Source organism: Oreochromis niloticus, unplaced genomic scaffold (assembly GCF_001858045.2).
Source record: "Oreochromis niloticus isolate F11D_XX unplaced genomic scaffold, O_niloticus_UMD_NMBU tig00008269_pilon, whole genome shotgun sequence".
Taxonomy (NCBI): Eukaryota; Metazoa; Chordata; class Actinopteri; order Cichliformes; family Cichlidae; genus Oreochromis; species Oreochromis niloticus.
In genome coordinates this window covers 67,156-76,080 of record NW_020329080.1, presented here as the reverse complement: position 1 = coordinate 76,080, position 8,925 = coordinate 67,156, and positions in this window count along the sequence as shown.

Sequence of the window (8,925 nt, the reverse complement as noted above, 5' to 3'; positions counted from 1 at the left end):
ACCAACTATTAAACTTCTTTATACATAAGGCATTTATGTGACACTTACACAGAGGCATCTCTAAAATTTAATGATTGTGAAATATGTCAAACTTTTCTCTCTATTATCAGCTAAGAGCATTTTTAGCACAGTGGAGAAAAAGGTGTGCACTGAGGATCTTGAACTATAGCGTTTAAGTGTTGTCACTGCTGAGGATTGGTGGACACAGATCCTTATTTACTACGCTGCTGTTTACAGTTAAACGTCTTCATGAGAAAAAGCACTTTTAGTTGTACTTTGCTCCTCACTGTCTTTGAAAAGCAAGAGCTGATCAAACAAATCCAGTAATTGCACTTTATCTTTATGTTTGGTTTAGTAATGTGTCTAATCATTTTGTGTTTTATTTATCATGTGGGGAAACATCCTGTCAGCCCTGTGCTGAGAGGCTGTGGTCATCCATCTGTCCTGTTCTGATAAACCCAAATTTCAGGAACACCTTCTTAGATCTGTTCATTTTTATTCATATAGCACCAGTCAACAAATCTTGTCTCATGTCACTTCATATTGTAACGTAGAAAACAATGTTGCAATTATATGTTATTGTATATAATGGACCATGTGTTCTTTCTGCGTTTATCTCAACACATGCTGAAACCAGCAAACTTACAGAATATACACAAGTAATTCTGAAATCGCACCTCTATAATGTACAGCTCAGTTAAACTTAGCTGCAAAAATAGTCTTCTTTTAAACTATTATTCACAGAATAAGCATTCAATGAAAAATGCAAAACCAACAAAAAGTACTGAGGTTTCCACATTACAAAACAAAGAAACATCGCAGTGAATGTAGTGCAGTGTGATTAGCATGTCCTCTCTGATCTAGTTTATGTGTCAACATGTTTGTATGTGTCCTTGTGTGAGTGACAGAGAAAAATTGTACGGGTTCGTACTATCCTGGTGGGGACCAAACATCTGGTCCATGTCTGGGTGCATCAACTGAAATGTGGTTTTAGTGTAGTAATTAGGTTTTTTTTAGGTTTGGGTTTTTCATTTTTTAATGGTTTTTTCATTATGTATTTAATCACCAGTGTGTGTTGTGTTTTGTGTTGTGTGTTGTGTGTTGTGTGTGTGTTGTGTGTTTGTTGTGTTGTGTGTTTTGTGTGTGTGTGTGTTGTGTGTGTGTTGTGTTGTGTGTGTGTGTGTGTGTTGTGTGTGTGTGTGTGTAACAATGAACTATTCTGCATTGCATTTGCAAAAGACCAAACTGGCCCAAAGTCTGTCAGTCATTTGTCCACGATGAGGCCGTTGAATGTTGCCACCATAGCTGAAAACACGCTCCACTGCAGCACTACATGCAGGTACTGCCTGGTGGCCACATGAAACAGTGCACGAAGAGTCTGCATGCTCATTGCCCAGAATAAGAGGGCGTTCTGTCCATCAGCAATATCCAGGTAGTGACTTAGCTGTAGCTAGGTTTGTCACCTAACCCCCAGCACGGATGGAACAGCAGGACTGATCCTGACTATTTTCTCACCTTGTGTCAAATCTGTTGCTGCTCCAAAAAGCTTCAAGTTGTCCACCATCTCCTTCAACAGGTTCATGCTGTGAATAATAATTCCTTGTGCGCAGCCATTTCAAGAAGAGCAGAGAGTTTTAGATGTTCACATTGAAGAACAGCCTTTACTTGTCTCAGTGTTGAATTCCATCTTGTGATTATAGCAGCAGGGATCGCTTTCTGTTCACCAAAATTCAGCTTCAAATACATCTTTGAATGTTGTGCTTGTGTGCAGTAGAGAGCTGAGCTTAGATAACTTTGAAAGAGAAGGACATGTCACTTTGGTCTCTCACAGCCCATCTCTCACCACCAGCTGAAGTGGTTGTTCTGCGACATACTGGGCTGTATTTGCTCTTGTTTTGTGGGGAACTCCACAGACTTGCAGCTACAGCAAGTTTTTATTTTCGATAAATCAGAGTGATGGAGCTGTAAAGGCAGGTTTCATCACAGCAGAGGATTTCATTTAATGTGCATTCTTTAGGTTTATATCTGCAACCAGAACTACTCAGACTGCATTGTGAGGCGGCTGTGCACGACCTGCATTTATGTTAAATTAAAGTACTTAATGCGAGCGTGATTTCCCTGTGCGGATATGAATGAAACGCTGTACCTGTCATCTTAACAGCGGGCAGGGTGGTGGAGATGTTCTGAGGGTGAGGCGGTCGCACTGTGATGGGAACGCAGCCGGCGTACAGGCAGCCAGAAAAGGCTGCGATCAGGTCTGTACCTGCAGAAGAAGGAGACACACTGGTGTGAACGATGCTTGCAGTGTCCAGGTGCTGTCACCTGAAAAGTACATTTAACATCTGCATCGTCTCTCACCTGGCGGGTACACCAGAGCGATATGTTCTCCTTCCTGCAGACCGCCTCTCTCCATCAGCAGAGCTGCCACTCACTCCGCCCTCTTATGCAGCTGCAGGAGGTGAGAGAGGGGAACGGTGTGAGCCATCAAGAAGCCAAAGGACAAAAACTGCAGTTCATCTAACGGCCAGTTCATCCACAGTTATGGATAATTATTATTCAGTTTTCTACTTGCTTGAATTAGCTCATAATGGTCAAATATGGTCACACCTATTTTTATTTATTTTCTTAACCTTGATAATAAAGCCTGAAATTCCTGATTTTAAGCTACTGATTCCATGGATAAAGATCCGTTTTGGTATCAATTATAATCCACTTTTATTCTCCTTGTATTCAGCATCTTAACACCACAGAGCAACGATGACTGATCTACAGATTTTTCATCTGCAGGTTATAGAGCTCAAAACTGTACAATTTTTTAAGGTGGCCAGTTGTGCGTGGGTGTGCTGGTACCAGAGTGCTGAGCAGGGTTTGGAGAGGACGGCGTCCTGTGTGGTCTGAGCTCTCCACTGCAAACCTCGGACAGGAACAGAAACTGCAAGACAGACATAAACACTTCTTTTACACACACTTTGATGGCTTAACCTCTGTGTTTTTTACATGAATGTGTTTAGGTGTGATGTAGTTTGAGAGGCACAACTCAGACAAAAGAGGAAACAGAAAAGCCACGTGGATAGGAGCTACTCTCCCGAGCTAAGGTTAGCACAGAGGGCATGGATACAGACGAGCCCAGCCTCTTCAATATCCCGAAAGAGCTTCGTGACTTTAGGAAAGACAACAACAAACAATATGCACATATTAGACGAGGGTTAAGAAGAGTTGATGCTAGAATGGAAGAGGCAGAGGGGCGATTTGACGAGACTGAGACGCTGCTACAGGCGGCATCGTCTTTAATTAAGAGATTAACAGAACGTCAAGCCAGCCTAGAAGCGAGGCTGGTTGAGCAGGAAGGCTGAGCGCGCAGAGATAACCTTTAGATATATGGAATATGTGAAGATAAAGAAGGGGCCGACGTGATGACATTTTTGGATAATTTATTGAAAAACATGCTGGGCTTTCCCAGTGACCAGTTACTTGGAATTGAACTAGCACACCGCGCTCTGACGGCCAAGAGACCAGCTCGTCAAGCCGGAGTTGACGGATGATTCTACACAAGAAAGGCAACGTATGGTTGCTAATGTGAATCACCCAACATTAACTTAGACGCCCATAAAAGGAAGCCTGTGCAGCATGTCATCCATGCAGCTCACAAAGACTGAACTCTTCCTACTGCAAAGAACAATGTGCAATGTACACGAACACAGTGTACAGTCGAGTCCTAATAGCACTTACAACTGGGCTACACTGCCCATGAGGCTACATTCTTTAAGTCTATGCCTGTAACACTCTGCCTATTGCCTTCATATTAAATAATTTTTTGAATAATAATTTTAAAAAATATTTCGTCACGTCATTATGCGGGCCACAAGTAGAGCTGACATGGGCCGCGACAACATATCCACTTCAGAGAGAAGCTTCAGGTATTCAGGAGAGATATTGATGACTGAAGAGCTCAGATTGTTTTACAAGTTTGACAAGATTTGTAAAACAAAATAGTTGTTTATTTTATTCATAAACTTCACTATTTCATTAATTATTTCATGGTTTCTTTGCATCTTCATCTGTAGTACTTACGCATCGGTGTATGTTCCCTATGTTTGCTTACATTAAAATACCAGTACTAATGACCAGAGCATAAAATGCAGCTATTCATATTTGACAATATATTTTGAAAGCACAAGACAAATCAGAAACAGTTTTTAATTTAGGTTTTTATTTTCATTTTGTTTTATTTTTCAGCTGTTGATTTGATGGTGATGTGATGCTATATTACATGTTAAGATTCAGTTGAATTTAAGATGTTTAATATAGCATCAAATCACAATCGTCTCCTGAAGTTGCTTTATACTGTAAGATAGAGACCCTACAGTAGCAGCAAGAAAACCCCAATTAATTAATAATCCCTTATGAGCAAGCACTTGGCGACAGTGGGGAGGAAAAACTACCTGTAACAGGCAGAAACCTCCGGCAGAACCAGGCTCAGAAGGGACGGCCATCTGCCGCGGCCGGTGGGGGTGATGGTAACGATAATGAGGAGACACGATGAAGAATATTTCTCAGTCTAATTAAAGTCGAATGAAATAGTTTTAAAATAAAATATACCTCAGATGTTAACTCTGAGGCCAGACTGCTTTAAGATTTTAAAAGAGGTATTTGAAAAAAATCAAGATGACAATTTAGTCATCTGTACTGCCTTTAAAGCAGCGGCTGAACGGCTTCTTAAAAGCTTTTAACACTGCTGAAAAAAACCTGGCGAGTTTGGATTTCTTTGGAGGATTCATGAAGACACCGAGATTGATTGTTAGGTGATTCAGAATAGTGTCGTAAAAAGATGAATCTTCTGATATTATTACATCGAAGAACTTCTCTGAAGATCCAAACTCCTTGATAAGGCTTTAGCTGTGGCCTTGACTAATTTAACGCTGTTATTTTAAGAATTTCCAGGGATTTGGTGCGTCTCACTTCAGAAAGTACCAACTCTGTCAGATGGTTGGTAGCAAAGTCTATTTTTTCTGTATCCAGAAGATGTTTGATGTTTTTGGGCAATTTGCGTGCGATTCTCATGACTAGAAGAGTGCTAAATTGATTGGCAATTAGCCTATCATCAGGTGACACTAATGTTTCTGACAGTTCTTCCTCTGTTTTTTCAGAGGTTGCTGGCTGACTTTGACCCTCTGTGGGTTCAGAGTGAGACACTGATGCCTGATCATTGCTTGTATTTGAAACCAGGTCCGGGTGTTCTGCACTCACACAGACTGGTTGATTGGTGAGATCAGTAACTGGACTTGACTGTGATGTAAACAGTCTGTCACTTGTTTCACCAGCATCTGGTCCAATCATAACTTCTTCCTTTGATGGGGTCAGCACTCTTACTATATCTTCCACGGCACCAGAAATTTTGTCATTTATAATAGTTTGGGTTAAAGTTTCATTCTCCAACCAGAAAAGAAGGTTTTGTAAGAACCTTTCCACTGAATCTTCTACGAGCACATATGGCACCTTAGGAGCAGAGGGTACGTTACAGTCACCCTGTGAAGTCTTAGACATGTCAGACTCTGAGAGACTTTTACCCATTTGCATCATGGGAGCTGGATATGTTGACTCAACATGGTCGTACACTTTATCTGTCAACTCCCTTGAAAACATCTCGATTTCCTTACTTGTCAGGTCAAGGTGTCCTGCCTGTGTTAATTTACTAAACAGTTTATCCATAACCGGCATGACTGTTCTAAATTTGAGTGGAGAAGAACTTTTAACTGTGGTTTCTAAGGTTGGTGATTTTCTGGGAACTTCTGAGGGATTCATGTGTACGCTTTTCCTGGAGTCAGCTCTCTCACTCTCAGCGGAGTTTGCCTGTTGTCTCTGAAAGGTCAAATATCCTTTGCTTTTCTTCACCTGATCTTTCAGCTCACTGTTCATTTTTTCAAATTCCTTTTTAGCAAACCTGAAGAAGTGTTGTTTTACTTCATCTGGTTTTATGATTAGGGCGCATGATGCAAAAAAGTCTTTCACCTTTTTGATCACCAGGTCCACATCAAAAGCAGGCTTGGGTGAGCTACACTTCTCACTTAATGTGATATCTTCTGCATCAGGATACTGAATGTTAGCAATTAACACATTTACAATGTCAGCTGCAGCTTTATCTGCATCATCTTCATCATGTAAATAATTCAGACTGTTGAGGATTGTTTCAATATCATTTCGAGCTTTCTCCTCAGCTTCTGCAAACTCATCACTTTCTTTTTCCTCCATGGGTTGCAGTTCTATGTGACAGTCCTCGTCATCTTTACTTATTGCTCTGTCTGTACTCCACCTCATGAGATCCATACTTATTTTTTTAATTGTTCCCATCTCAGAGAGCTTGGATTCAAGACTCTCAACGCTTGAACTAAAGGAGCTGGGTAAAGTCTTCATGCACAGGCAGCTCAGCTTACCTTTATATCTCTTCAGATATGAGAAAGCATGAGAAACCATGCATCTGAGGTTTTTTATGTTTGTTATTTTTCTGGTGACATAAATAGATTCAGGGTTTTCTGGGACTAGAACCCAACCCGAGTTGACTTTATTCGAGATCTCCTCCTCAACCATCTGTGTCAGCTCCACAGCGCTGTCACACTCCTCATGGGTGACATTAAGAGCGGCAGCAAAGCTGGTTGAGAGAGAGTTTCCCAATATGGGGCTTATTTTTGTCACGGCTATGCTAAGGCTTGTCTGGAATGACGCATCATTTAATTGGTCCTGACCTCCTAGAATTGAAGTTTTTATGGTGCTTGCGCTAACTGACTGTATGACATCAGTAATCATATCAGCCAGTGCTACTTGGACATCGGAGTCCCAGATCCCATTTTCTATCAAGCCCCACTGTAATCCAGAGAGCCTATCGAAACACCCGCTGATAGCAGGTAAAATATCCTCTGAATTAATGAGGGTAGGGTTTCTAACACTGGATAAAGACATTGTCAATGACTTAGCTTCGCTACAATTACGTTGGAAATCCGTTTTCAGAAAGCTTTCAGAAAGGGAAGATCGCGGTCTGTACATTTAACGTACGACACCCCTATTTATGGCTTCAGGTGGAGGTCACGTGCTGCAAGATCAAAGGCACGTACCGCTAGATCAAAGCAGAAAGGAACTGTGCTGTGTGACGTCATGCGGTGAGTGTTCACCTACATGCACGTGCACACAAGTGAGCGATCACTAATAAATCACAGATGCATAAACAGTGTTTTAGCTTCAGCGCCGGGGTTGAAGTCCGTGTTGTCAAACTTTCAATCATACCTGTAGCCAGTTCTTTGAATCTCTCAAATGGGTTGAGATAGCGCTGTGCGTGGTGACTTTCTTTCACTGCATCCGCCTGCACGGAGCTAGATGCGCAAAGCTGTGTGAAGATTCAGTCCTGTAACGTGTTGCGCTATGGAATTAATGTTTTCTTTGAAGAATATCCTGGTAAGTCTCACAGTTGCAGTTTAAGTTGTGATTCACAGTCCAGTTTCTGAGTATAAAACCAGTCAGGATATGTTTGTCATGCTAACGATTCCTTAGCTTCCTTCGCTATGTTAACCTGTGGAAGGTATGCTAGCGTACCTACATGTGCTCCCTGGGCTAACGCGCTTACATGGGAAGTTTTAGCTAATACACCACGTGAGGCACTTTTCATGCTTCATGATTTGCAGTGAAATGTATTTTTGTCGTTGATAAATTGTTATTGGCCAATAAGAACTGTATAGATGTGTGAAGACAAAAAAAAAAAGGGGTTAACACTAGAGAAATACGTGTTTTATTTTACAAGTGAAGTGATTGCCCTGCACGTTGTGTGCAGGCTGTTTTTTTTTATGTGGTAGAAATCTGCTGCAAGGACTGAGCGGTGCCATCGAAGGACTGGATGCCACTGGAGGTGCCTAGAAAGGACGTTCTCAATCTGAAGGCCACCTGTTTCCTTGGAGGGTGGTAGGATACAACGATTTGCAATGTTTTTAAGGATTAACGTTTTTACTGAGATCTCAGGACGCTTTATGTTGTTACTTTTTTCCTTTTTGGGTCAGATGTGATTCCACTTAACACAAAAAACTGATGCATCAAAAAGCAAACCAGTGACTAAAGACAATTAACACTTACTAAGAACACTGAATACTAAGTGCACTGAACTGAAATGGACAGCCTACCTAATACATTTATGGACACTTTAAGCGATATATTGTACATTGTTGAGATTTACATGTTTGAAATGATTTAAATGTTTTGTTCATGCCTATGTTTTGGACCATTTAAATGTTGAATACACTCAAATCACTTTTTTCCCTTTAAGTTGTTGTCAGTGTCTCATTCTGAGTGGAGGGTTTTTCCTTCTTTAAGTTACCACTGCCAGTCTCCTTACGATCCTAACTGAACCCAACAAGAGTAGATTCTGAAATATTGTTTTTTTTCTTGACTTTGTATGACAGATTACTGTGGATTTGACTGATTTTTTTGACTACTCAGTTAAAAAGGGTGACACTAGTCTCCTGTAACCCACAATAAGCTCCTTGGTTTTGCTGATGTTAAGCACCAGGTTGTTGTCACAGCACCATGATGTCACGGCTCTCACCTCTGTGCTGCATGACGTCTCATCTCCATCAGAAATGCAGTCAATGAGAAGATGAGACTTTATTGATCGATGGCAGGAAAATTTGTACATTAACTCAGCTCAGGTAGAGACAGCAGAAGAAAATACAAAAATAGAAATAAAATATAAACAACTACAAAATACATAAGATAATACACTATATCCAACAGTAGCATACACAGTATGTGACTATGGATAGAGCAGAGGTTCCCAAAGTGTGGGGCCCACCCCTAGGGGGGGCGCAGAGCCATTGCAGGGGGGGCGCGGTATGAAAAGAAAAAAAAAAAAAAGAGCGCTTGGATACTGTGGACAGGTTTTTGACGGGG